The sequence below is a fragment of the Papio anubis genome, chromosome 10 (genome assembly GCF_008728515.1).
Source record: "Papio anubis isolate 15944 chromosome 10, Panubis1.0, whole genome shotgun sequence".
Lineage (NCBI taxonomy): Eukaryota > Metazoa > Chordata > Mammalia > Primates > Cercopithecidae > Papio > Papio anubis.
The window spans coordinates 83,873,317-83,887,054 of NC_044985.1; the positions used below are offsets into that span (position 1 = coordinate 83,873,317).

The window sequence follows — 13,738 nt, forward strand, 5'->3', positions numbered from 1 at the left end:
TTATGCTCTTGTCCCTTGGTCAACCTTCATCAGAATCTAACTATTCCTTGAAAATCTCCTTCCTACAGGAGCATGCTGACAAGTCTTGCAGCTCCTTCCGGGGCATGATCCCTGTCTTTCCTATGAGTTCCCTAACATTCTTCATCTGATGAAAGCTATGACTTAACCCTAACTATAAGCAGAGTGGTTAGGAGGGAAGGTAGGGGCAGATTCTGAGGAGGTACTTGTCATCATGTTGGGGAGAGACCTCTAAATTTTCTCCAAAAAGGGCAGTGTGTTCATTCTTCGTAGGAGAAGGTGGTGGGACGCTTCTGAAGGTTCAAAGAGTTCAGAAGTCTGAGCACTTGAAATATTAGAGGAGATTTACCCAGATGTCTGCATCCCTAAAGTGGGGCTCATTTTTCCCCAAACAGGACCTGACATTGGCATAACAGACCTGTCTTGGTTGAAGTTTAACCTTCTCTGGAGCTTGGTCCCTTAAGTCCTGGGCTAGGGCCTGGTCTGCAGCTTTCTCTGTCTCTTGCTGCAGAAGATGAGAGACCCATTGTAAGCTGCCAGAGAAGCCCTCTGCTTTTCAATCCTAGCTTTTCAGTTGCTCATTTGTCACTTGCAGCTTTTTCTTATCTCTTCCTAGGGCATCAACAGTTCTTAGCTATAGCCATCTAATTCCGTAATTCCGTTGCCCTCACAGTTACTATTTACATATTTCTCAAGTGCCTAGCATGTCAGTGTCATGACAGCTAGTGTAGTACACTGCTCCAGTACACCATCCCAATCTGCCTCTGGTGAGAAGGTTAACCACTGGACTGCCACTTTGCGCCAGGTGCCATATGGACTCCTCCTACCATAGTAATGAAGGCCCCATTGCTGACAGGGAGGTATGTGACCCAGCTTCAAAACCTCATCTTATCACTGGTTTTTCTCAGACCACTCCTAGCGAAAACTCTCAGGTTGGGTTACCTCTGCAGGAGAACTAGGAGCTACATAGAGGAGGAGTAAACAGATTTATGGGAATTACAATTAATGTTCAGGTTCTTTGGTGGAGAGGCAGATTCACTGTTGTCATATTACCTAGTAATTTACATATAATCTTTTAGGTATAGCTAATGAAATTTTTTTAAAGACAAGGCAAAAATAAATTGCTTATTAATTGTTTATATTGCATAACATCTTACACTACCACTATTAGAAAATTATGAAAAAGCATTACTGTGATTAAAAATTTGTTCTAGGCTTCCAAATACTTTAAGTCAGTTTATGTGCTTTTTCTTGTTGTTGTTGTTGGAAGTACATGTGGTATGTTGGACTTAAATGAAAATAGTGGTAGTTCATTATCTTTGTCACTTTTTATTGTACTTTTGATAGTTGGTTTTGATTAGAAAATGGCTCAATTATCTTTTAAGAAATATAGTCTGCTTTAACTTTTAACCAGTTGCTATTTTAAGTCTCCATTTTGAGGTACAAATAGAGACTGATAAATCTCTTTAAGAAGTCCTCATCTTAACAAAGTTCTGAGACAACATTCTCAATATAATACACATTAGTTTCCTAGGTGAAGCTCTAATAAATTGTTTGTGCTGATCTTGCTTCATTAAGTTTCCTCTTCCCATAAATTTTGTTGCAATATTAATGTATTAGGCTAATGGCCAAAACCACAATTATTTTTGCACCTATCTGATAACAATGATTGTCAATTCTTTTCATGATGGAATACTTAAATATTGGTAATATTTTCTCTAGGCCAGAGTTACTAACTAAAATCGTGGATGACTGGGTTTTTTTTTTTAAGCCAGAAAGTAAATGATCACATTTTGTAAAAATGTATCTGTCTATTACATGGATAATATATAAGAAGGAAGAGTGTAGGAAGGGAAGGAGAGATTCAATGGGAACTCTTGCCAAAGTCAAGGGGAAAAATAGTGTCTGAATCAGACAGTGACAATGATAATGGAGAGGGAGAATGGAACTAAAAACTTTTTGGATATATCCTGGGGAAGTACTTGGTGGTCAATTAGATATAAAGGACAAGGACTACTCAAGGGTAACTCAAGTTTCTTGTCAGGCTGACAGGGTGGAAATGGTGCCATCAGCACAGATTAGTAAGCAAGGATGAATCAACAGGTTTGGCAGGAAAAGAATTAATTCAAGCTTTAGCGATGTTGAGTGTGAGAGGTCTGTGGGTTGCAGAGCCACCAGGTATTATCAACCAGTGACAATTGCCAAAGGAGTACATGGTAAGATTATTTTTGTAATTATTTAAAAACTTCTCTGCCATTGTCTCAAGTATGCCTTTCCTATTTCCCCCAGAGGAAACCAGAGAGGGGACAAATCTCCCAGACCCATTGAAGGTAAGAAAAGGGACAACCTGAGCTGGAAGTAACCTTGGGCCAATCCTAAAACCATGTGCAGATCCATGGAGGACTAATGTGGGACTTAATTTTTCTGTCTGTTATTTTAGATCGCATTTTTTTCTAAAATCACAGTACAGAATGTTTTCAAAACTGTAAGTCCCATCCTTTACAAGTTTTTCACATACAACTAAAAATTGTTGTCAGGGCATAGTCATTCATAATTCCTAGTTGGCCAACACAGAAATAATCAACATATAACAACAGTTCTACTAGATATCAGTACACAGCAATAAGCCAGCCAGTTCTTATATAAATGCAATGTATAAAGCATTAGCAGCAGGCCCACGCTGGGCTTTTATTTTTAGTTGAGCTTAGCTGACCTTAAAATAGATTTGCATTGAGGGAAATGTAAAACTTCCTCAAATATAGTACTACTTAATTCAGCATAAGCCATGGAGGGGAGGGTTGTGTCTCTAGGGAGAAGTTTTACATTCTAGTAACTATAAAAGTAAGGTCTAATACTATGCTATTTCTCTAAAATTTTCATATTCTAGTACAGTTTATGAATGTATCTTTGAGCTTAATACAAATGCCACTAACTGGTGTGCCCCCTCAAAGATGTTCTCAACTCTGCTGTTAGATTTTTAGCACCTATTCTTAGAGTGATTGTTGTTTCATTTTGATAGCTATCCCTGAAATTTTGTTATGATGCCACTAGATGAATTTTAAAAATATACTGTGACCAAACCATAGATGCTGTGCCCTAGGGGTACAAGATTGGCGGCAATTAATTGATTAATGGATATATCTTCTCTACCAATGATTTTAGCTTTTGTAGCCACAACAGCACAAATACATCACAGTGGACAGCCTTACATAAATAAATTTTGTCTTCTGGGCCTTTGATTTCCCCATTCAACGCCTTACCATTTTAGGTTCTTTTGTTTCTGGTCCACCTATCAGTACCTGTCTCTGCTCCCTCAACAAAATCTATTAATATGTGCCAATTTTCTCAAATATTATTTCAGTTGTTCTTCCTAACAATCTGTGAAGTAGGTATTTTTATTACCCTTTCACTAAGGATAATACTACCAGGGGAAACTGAGGATCCAAGAGATTAAATAATTTGCCTGAGTATATTAGTCAAGGATCTCCAAAGAAACTATATGTCGTCTCTCATATATCTACATATCTCTCAGAGAGAGAGAGAGAGAGAGATAATGAAAAGGAGAGAAATTTATTATGAGGAACTGGCTCATGCTATTAGGAAAGCCAGTGGTGTAATTCAGTCCAAGTCTGAAGGCCTGAGAACCAAAATAAGCCAGTGATGTAAATCTTAGTCCAAGGGTAGGAGAAGACCAAAGTCCCAATTCAAACAAGAAGGCAAGAAGCAAAAGGAGGAAATTCCTCCTTCCTCCACCTTTTATGATTGGATGATGCCCTTCTACATTGAAGAAGGCAACCTAGTTACTGGGTCCACTAATTCAAATGCTAATTTTATCCAGAAACACCCTCACAGACACACCCAGAAATGTTTAATCTGGGTACTACATGGCCAGTGAAGTTGACACATACAATTCACCATCACACTGAGGTAACCCAATGTATTGGAAATTTTATTGAAAATTAGAAATTTTAAAATCAGACCTAACTCCAAAACATCAGCCATCACACTTTGCCAATCTCATATGTTACCTGCCTAGACTCTTCCCAAGGTCTTTAGCTAAAGGAAATCCTTTAGTGAAAAAAAAATGGGATTTCTGGTGTGGAAGAGTCTGGGAAAACTAGACGTTCTCAGAAGATGTAGATTCTTTAGCTGTGGGATTTACCAAGCCCCCAAAGGACATGTTGGTCTACTTAACAAACAATAATTTAGGCCCTTCATGTGCTAGACACTGTTCATTGTTATGGCAGAAACAAACAGACATGAAACCAAATTCTGCCTCCTAAGAAGCTTATATTCCTCTGTATTTTTGTCTACCAAATATCACTCAATGGCACGCTATCCTAACAGAACAATTTGGCTCAGCTGGTGCAGTGACCCATGCCTGTAATCTCAGCTACTTGGGAGGCTGAGGTGGGAAGATCGTTTAAAAAGCCCAAGATTTTGAGTCCAGCTTGGGCCACATAGCAAAACCCTGGCTCTGAAATAACTAAAATAATAAATTGTTCGGTTAATTTTAAAAATTTGGCTTAATGAAAGCAGTAACAACCTAAGGTTTATTAGGTGTAGGTTAGTACATGACTTATTTGGACCTATCTCAAGTGCATACACAGTGTATCAAGGACTGCCTTGAATGACAAAGGAAGAGTGTGGGTGGAAAAAGGAGCAGTCAGTAATCTATTTTTAAGACTACTAGAGTTCTATGAACTACTTATATTATACTGGGCATTGTTTTTGTTCATTATCATCCCCTCCTTGAAGAACCCACCCCTTGCATATGTGGTGAGATTCTCACAGAGCTATTATCACACAGCCCCACCTACTTTGGCCATAGGAGTGGGCACATGAGTCAGGTTATTCAATCATGGCTCTCAAGGTGTAGTGATTGGCCCAGAGATGCACATGTGGTCCAAGTGGAGCCAATCAAAGTCCATTTCTGGGACTGCCATATGGACACAGTAGAGGCAGCTATTTTTTCCACTGTGACTTCTAACCAGGTACTACAGGAAACTTGTCCACCATGTGGAGAGGGTATGCATGTGGAATAAAGACAAGCAGAGTCCAGAGATGGAAAGAGGCATAGAATTCTGATGACATCATTTGAATCCTTGGATATATTTCTTAGACTCTCAGTTACATGAAACAAAACATTTTCTATGTATCCATTTGGAAGGTTTTCTGTTTGTTTCATATAACTGAGAGTTTAAGAAGCTGATTATTGCAGCAATATGTACAATAACAAAGACTTGGAACCAATTCAAATGCCCATCAATGATAGACTGGATAAAGAAAATGTGACTGGCACATATATACCATGGAATACTATGCAGCCACAAAAAAGAATGAGTTCATGTCCTTTGCAGGGACATGGATGAAGCTGGAAACCACCATCCTCAGCAAACTAACACAGGAACAGAAAACCAAACATCACATGTTCTCACTCGTAAGTGGGAGTTGAACAATGAGAACACATGGACACAGGGAGGGGAACATCACACACCAGGGTCTGTTGGCTGGTTGGGGGGAAGGGGAGGGAGAGCACAAGGACAAATAACTAATGCATGCAGGGCTTAAAATCTAGATGACGGGTTGATGGGTGCAGCAAAGTAACCACCATGGCACATGTATACCTATGTAACAAACCTGCATGTTCAGCACATGTATCCCAGAACTTAAAGTAAAATAAACATAAATAAATAAATAAAATGCAAAAAAGAAAAAAAAAAGGACAAGTTAGGTTGAGTTCTGTTGCTTAGAACCAAGAGTCCTGACTTAAAAAAAAAAAAAAAAATCTGTGTTGCCCTTAAACCTTCCTGGTCATCCGTGAATGAAGCTGCTTCCTTAAATCTCTGAGGTGACAAAGCACAAAGCAGAGAGCCTGGGGCAGAGCCTCTGCTCTTCATTTGCTGCGCCCCATAAAAACAGCTATCTTGAATATGAGTTTACTGTGTCTCCCAGGTCTCTTCCGGAAGGATTTGGAGCAATCTTTGCCACTTTCGGGCAGTATCAAGGATATTGCTGAGGGCAGCATCTGTGGAATTCTAAGTATCCAAGGCAGCCTCACCTCCCTATTAGCAATTTAAGCAGTTTTTCCATCAGGTCTTAGGACTTGACCCTTTTTCTTTGCTCTGGCTCTCTACAGATGCTGAGCAATGACTTGAGATCACTGATCTAAGGTTTCTACCTCCACAAAGAGCAGTATTTTAGCTCATTCTTCTCGGTGATGAAAAAATTGACTTCCAACTATGAATAATCTGAAAATAAGCATTTTGTGGACCCTCACTGACCATGGTTAAATCGGTAAGTCATTAATCAATTTCAGTTACCTGGCATGATGAGAGGGTGAGGTCTGAAAACTATTGTCATGGCTGATATGTGGTCTATGGTTTCTGAGTCTGAAATTCGGTTACTTAAAACACATGCAAAAAGTAGCCGAGGTTTCAGCCTCACAAGCTCTGATAATTTACCACTAAAAATAAGCGTGTGCTCAAGAGACAACTACTATGTAAACACTCTCAGAAAGATTTTTCAGCATCTGCATACAGAAGCTGCCATCCTATACCCAGAGAAGCTGAGGGCACAGCACACAAAGAACGCTTTATCTTTGGGGGAAGCCAGCATCTGCTGAGCATGAAGCAAAGGCAGGACAAAGGACTGCTTCTCTTATTCAGGCAGAGAAATGAAACGTGATTCATTGTTTTGTCTTAAGCAGTTGCACGTTTATTGTTCCATGGCTATGCTAAATATTGGAGCTTGCCTTTCGTTAGAAACTTAAGGCCTATCCCAAGCATCAAAGGTGGGCTACAAAATACTTATTGAGAAGCAGAGATGTTCAACATGGTTTGTTCTCACTGAGTACTCAGGTCCATGTCCAGCATACTACTTGGCACTTAGTAGGTGCTTAATTAATTGCATTGCTCACCCATCTTTCTATTAACACTGTTTTACCTTCCTTTTAGCAAATATGACTTATAAAAATCAGAACTATATGGCAGGTAAATTTGGACAGGAACACTATAAAATCAAAGGACTTTTTCCTTTACCTTGGGATGATTTTAAATCTCAAGTCCCTCACTCGGGGTGTATTTGAAATATAACAATTTATGTACAGCTGAGCCATGAAATTTTTAGCATATAAAAACAGGACACACATTTGTGCATGCTATTTTGTCCCCACTAGGATTTGCAAAGGGAGGGCGAGAAGAATTGACCAAAAGAACAGCTGTTTAGTGAGGCAGGAAGTTGAAAGTATTTAACTTAAAATTAGGTTTGGGGATTATCTGAGATCTTCAAAGAGGCATACAATTTGTATTCTTCATTATCACAAGTAAATAGGAGTAGGAGACTGCAATGTGTGTGAATTTACTCTGTTGCGACAAGGAAGCCTCCAGAATTATCAGTTCATGGATCTATGGGTTTGGAATGTGAATTTTTGCCATGGATCTTACATCATCGTGATGATGATGACTTGCTTTGGCCAGCCCGTCTGAGACACAGAAACTCCTGCCAAGATGAGGAGGATGGGGAAAGATGTGTGGATGGCAGGGAAAACCATGCTGCTTGAAATCCTACTTATTCTGCTGGTTTACAAGTCTGAAAGCCTAAGCCTGCCCCCCACTATAGGTCAGACTTCCCAGAACAGACCAGCCTTCCAGCTGAACCTCGCTCCTCGCCAGCCCACCCTGACCCCATATATTGCCGGGTTATTCACATCTACTACAACTAGATGTTGTAGCGAAATACTCCAGGCCTAAACTTGAGCGTCTCTACAGGCATCTTTTAAATTTAGGCAGATGGTTTAGTTTCTTTTCTCTTCTTTTGAGTTCATTTATGGTTTTGTGATTTTGTATAATTACACATAACATTACCTAAGGAGGAGTAAGGTTTTTCATGGTTCCTAATTATCTAAGGTCTGATTCTTGCTTTTAGCACTTACGGAATTATAACTGACATTGCTGGCTAACTCCTTTCCATTCTTGCTCCCTAAATCGGAATTTATGAAGACTATCCCTTAATTCTAGGGCTCAGTAAGTCTCGTATAGGGAACTTAATGTCAGAAGCCCAGAATTTTAGAAACAATTCTGTGACTAATTAACTCCATAGACTTGAGTAAGTTCTGGACTCTAAGACCTTATGAGGGTTCATTTTATATGTCAATTTGAGTGGGCTGTAATGCCCAGATATGTGGTCAAACACTAATCTGGATGTTTCTGTAAGGGTGTTTTTGGATTGGTGGACTTTGAGTAAAGCAGATTGCCATTCATAACATGAGTGGTCCTCATCCAGTAAGTTGAAGACCAGAAAAGACCAAAAAGGCTAACTTACCCGATTAAGAGTGAATTCTGCAGCAGATGGTCAGCCTTTGGACTTTGAACTGCAACATCAGCCCATTCCTCAGTCTCCAGAGTGCCAGCCCACATTGCAGATTTTGGACCTGCTAGCCTGCAGAAGCACATGAACCAATTCCTTAAAATCTCTCCCCCCACCACCAGTATTGATTCTGTTTTCTGGAGAACACTGACTAATGTAACCCTATATTTTTTAAATTAAGGAAGAAACTGAATCCATTCCGCAGACATCACAGCTGATCCAAAGAACTAAAGAAATCATACGTGCAAAAAAAGATCTAAAATAAGTAATTTACTGAACAAATATAAGGATTTATTTCAGTAAACCATGAACTTAAGAATTTATAGTGAAAATCAAAAATTTACTTAAAGTCAAGCAATTAGAAATTTCCTTTTCTGCAAATAGCCCTTCCATGAATTTTACAGTCCTCTCACTTTTCTCCTGAGTCATATTTTTTACTCAGAGTCACATATAACCGATGGATATTTTCGTACCACAAGTGAACCACCTTTTCCAAGTTGCTAAAGTTTAATCTGTTTTACAGGAAAGTCATCTTTTCCTGATGTATGTAAACAATTGATTTGTTTGTTATATGTTTGTTCCTTTTACCAGTGATGAGCGGAAAGCCAACAAAATTGATGGTTCAGTAGCTTCATCCATTTACCTGATAACCAGCCTTGGACCTGAAATCCAACCTCGTGGTCAAATAATTCTCCCCCAGTCTACATATTGGCATGTTTCTCTCCTGTAGCTGACAAGGTGTGTGCTAAATACTTGCATGCAAAGAGTTGATTCCAAAATGCACCTATGTTGTCTTGTCCAACTTGGCTTTCCGGTTGCTAATGCTGTTTTGTCTGCTGGGACTCCACACCCTGCCTGATCATTCTTTTATGGTAATCTTTGCCCCCCTCAACCCACCACCACTGGCCTCTATTCATAGGTTCCTTTCTCTGCTCTAATCCCCACCCCCCTTGCTTCCAAATTAGAAGCCTTACAAACTTGCCAGAATCTATCATCCTTGCCCCTGTGACCTCTCTTGGTCCACACTGTTTCATTTTAGTCTATATTTTTATTATATTTAAAGTAAATTACTTGAATTTCTAACAAACTTTTCGATATTTTCTACTATAGTAAACTCTTCAATATTATTTTATTTTGAACTCGTTAAGCAATCTTTTTATTTTATCTTTTGGCATTAATATTACCTAACAGGAAAATGCACAATCATAAGTCTATAGCTCAATGAATTTTTCACAAAGCAAACATACCTGATGTGTAGCCAGCACCCACATTAAAAAACAGAACATTATCAGTACCCTAGAAGCCCCTTTTGTATCCCCTTCCAGCTGTGACCTCTCCCTAAAGGTAACCACTATCTTGACTTGCCTGTTTTTTAACTTCGTGCAGATGGAATCAAATACTATTGCAGTTGTCATGGATGTGTGCCACTCAGATGTCCCTTCAGGAGAAAACCTGCAGCAAGCAGTGCAGTGAGCCCATGGCCTTTAGCTATTGCACTATCAGGATCCATTGCAGAATTCCGCCAAAACCACACTCGCCCTAGGCTGCCCCCAGCCAATGACTGGGCATGGTAAAGGCACCAAAGCCAAGCTATTGCTGGCCAACATGGGATCCCCCTATGGGCAATCTTTGCTCTAGGGATCTCCATCAGCTTAGCCAGGTTTTCTCAGAGATGTCCCCCAGTCTAAGATGCTTCCTACCTAACCCTCCTTCCTCCTCCCTTCTTCTTCCCCACTGTCCTCTCATAGGTGTCTGACTGGTATTGCTGCATGATGGCTCTCCTACCTGTATCTACTTCCTCTCTCCCTTATTTATTGTAAGGTATCTCTTGGCCTTCAATTATCTCTTGGTGTCTGCTTGCTAGAAGAGCTGCACTGACCCAAGTTTTGTGTGTCTGGTTTCTTCCACTTAAACTTAAATATTTTGAATTCACCTATGAGCAATTCTTTTATTAAAAAGTCTAATTATGCACCAATAAGGCTATTAAAAGTATACTTACATATGTTAAAATTTTAGAACTTACTGTAGACTCTTTTTCAACCTTGTGATTACATCTACTTTCCCAACCACCAGCCTCCTCGAGCCTCAGTCAAAGATCTAGCAGCCTGAAGTACATGTCTGATAAGAACACAGCCCAGAACCAGCTCAAAACTATCAACAGCTCATTATTCATATAACAAACATTAATACCTACACCGTTCTGGGCATCGGGAGGGACGTGCCTTGGCATGCCAAATAACTTCCAGATTTAGTAGTCTGGATATAGACGACCCTATAATGTGGTTCCAGTCTGTCTTTTTGGGTGCATCTTCACATACCACATAATCACTCTTGAAGGTGTGTGTTTCTTCATTCTAGAGATTCCTTAGGGCTTCCCACTTGCGCAGGGCCAAACTTCAAAGCAGGTCTGGGCAAGACTGGAGTCCCTCCCTGATTGTACCCACAAAGTCAGAGTCAAGCTTTCACTTCAGCCTTCACACAGCGTTTGTGATGCTGGTAATTAATACCGGAGAAAGGCCGTAGGTTATAGTGGGGAAAGCACTCGACTGAGAACTTAGAGTTCAAGACCCTGTTCTTCCATTTACTCCTTGTGATATGAACGAGTCACTTAATCTTTCTGAGCCTCATTTATACAATAAAGAGATCAAACTAGATTGATCTAAAGTCCTTTATTGCCCTGTTTAAGATTCTACCCTAAATGGTTAAACAGAGAAGGCAAGACAGTTCTTGTGCATTTGGCTACATAAATGAGCCACAACATGTACTTTATGGTTCAGTTACTTTCATTTTGTTGTTTCCTAGGATATAATCTTCTGGGCTGCCTTGTCCCAAATACTGGGTAACCCTGCTCTCCATCTGGTACCTATTCTGTGGGCATTGCAGGGACTTTCATTTCCTGTATTCCAGTCTGGAATCTTTGAGACCCCTAATTTCAAATTGGAAGGGGATAAAATTGGTCCTGCATTTCTGAATTTAGAAAAGTTAAACATTCTTGAGTCCATTTGTGTCGTGAAGGTGTACACACACACACACACACACACACACATCACACACTCCAAACAATGTAATTAATATGTAACAAATGCTGTGCATAGTAATAACATTGATTTTAACTTGTAGATTTATACAACTGAATCATTATATTGTGTTATATGTAAATGTACAAATTTTAATTGTAAGAAATAAAATATTGAGAATTCTATTACTGCAGAATTATTCATTTCAAAATATATTTCTGATTTTGAATTTCTTCCAATGATCTAAAAATAGTTAAATAATTTTTTTGCTTTTATTTTAAATATGAATTCCTTTTGACTTGATCATCTATCATCTGAGGTTCCTAGTTTTCCTCTGAATTAAATTCTATGACTGAATTTGTAATCCCTGAAAATAGTGGTTAAAAATGTAAGCATCAGCAACATACGCAAAACCCTTCTCATGTTAAAATGTTTACTATTAATATGTGTGATTATGCAATACTTTAAGCACTTACTAGTACTTGAAAGATTTTGTCTTCAAATAGCTCTAATATTCCCTGGAGTTTTAAGTAAGAATATTTACTTGCTGTTTTAAAAATGGTTAAAAAAATCCTAGATGAATATGTGACCAGAGATTTAATAAGTCTCTTTAAGTTTAATAAAGGGCAGGGAAAGAAAGGAAACTAACATTTCTTATGAGCATATGTGCCAACTTGTGTGCTAGGTCCTGTCATATATGGTCTCTCATTTTATTATGGGTAAAAAGCTTAGAGCAAAACAAAGGAAAACTACCAATGAACTTTGAGGATTTAACAGAAGTGTGATGATTTTACTGAATTTATGCAGATATTTTCCAATGCCTACTTTAAGTTCAAATTGATAATGAGCATTTATTCGAACTCCTTGAAGACATCACCTCTGGTATATAATTAAAATGAAACCTCCTGGGCTTACCTTAATTAACTAAAAATGAGTGCAACATTTTGACCTTCTATTTCTCCTATTCTGTCATGTTAGTATGATATTAAAATTACATTTTACTTAGTTCCTCTTTGTTCAGATTATTTTCTAAAAAATCTGAGAACAGATTTGCATTAGGTGTGATATGTTCTTCGCTGAATGTTGCAAAAATGAATTTCATTTGTATTTGATAGACTTCATTGACATAAAGTAAGATATTTTTAGGTTACTTCTAATTCAAGTTTTCAATTGTTAATGAATTTGTAGCAAAAATAACAATTTTTAAAAATAATGGTACTTAAAAGGACCCATTTGTACCTCTAAAGTGGACTGAAATTGTCCAAGCATGTGATCGTCAAATATAACTTACTGGAGGGGCAAAAATATCTTTTATTCTGATTCACAATGAATAGTCACTAATACAAAAGATTTTAAAAATCCATCCTTAAAAAAACAAAAAAGAAAGAAAGCTTTGCCCCTTCCAGGAGCAATTTGTAGAAGGTGTAGTATAATGAGGCATTCTTCAATTATGCATGAGTAGAAAAACATGGATAAAAGCATTTTGGGGAGTTGCCATATACTATTTTAGTTCCCTAAAGTGGAAATTTAATAAATGGTATTCAAGTGACTTAAAAGAGTCATATTATGAATAAGAATTATAAACATTTGGGAGCATAGAACCATCATATTAGTCTCTCGTTTGATTTGCACAACAGTCCAGTAAGTTCTCTGTCATTATCCCCATTCCCCGTTTACAGGTGATATGCTTGTTAGAGGCTGGCCAAGATAAGAACATTCCCAGTAACAGATTTTGAATCCCTGTCGGCCCCCTTTTCCAAGAGGTTTAATTGGAAGCATCAGTGACACATTATTACATTTATATAATACATATGTAATACATATGTTAATGTATTATAATTATACATTATTATTTACTTTTGTTATATCTCACCTACATTCAACTCCTGTTAGCTTAGCCAAATTCAAGACATTGTGTAGATTGTAGACCAGTACTTTTAACATGAACCTGTGAAGAATTGCCTACAAAGATTGTTAAACCACAGACTTTCAGGCCCAAACTCCAAAGATTCTGATTTAGGAGTCTCTGTGAGACCCAGAGTTTGCATTTTTACAAGTTCTCAAGTGATGCTCCTGCTGCCAGTCCAAGGTCTACTCTTTGAGTAATACAGGTTATAAGCTACTGGTTTTACTGATCATTTACTTATTTAAAATGTTTAAAGTTATTTATTTAATGTAGTGCCTAATAAAATAATAGATTGCTAAAGCCACAAGGCTAGGAGGTCAGCAATAATGGCTTTAATACTAACAGGGCCAGTTGGCATGATTATGAGCTGTGCAGTTCTAGAGGGTGTTACTTTCACAGTCTACAACCTGCACAACTGTCCACTGCATCC

General features: G+C 38.4%; 1 long non-coding RNA gene across 1 annotated transcript; it reads left to right on the forward strand.

Annotated features, from left to right (window-relative positions):
• Window positions 1-5,739: 5,739 nt before the first annotated feature.
• LOC103876430 lies at window positions 5,740-11,599 on the forward strand. Its single transcript, XR_001893767.3, has 3 exons — window positions 5,740-6,315; window positions 8,977-9,123; window positions 9,772-11,599. It is a non-coding gene; the product is annotated as an uncharacterized LOC103876430 (long non-coding RNA).
• The last annotated feature ends 2,139 nt before the right edge of the window (window positions 11,600-13,738 follow it).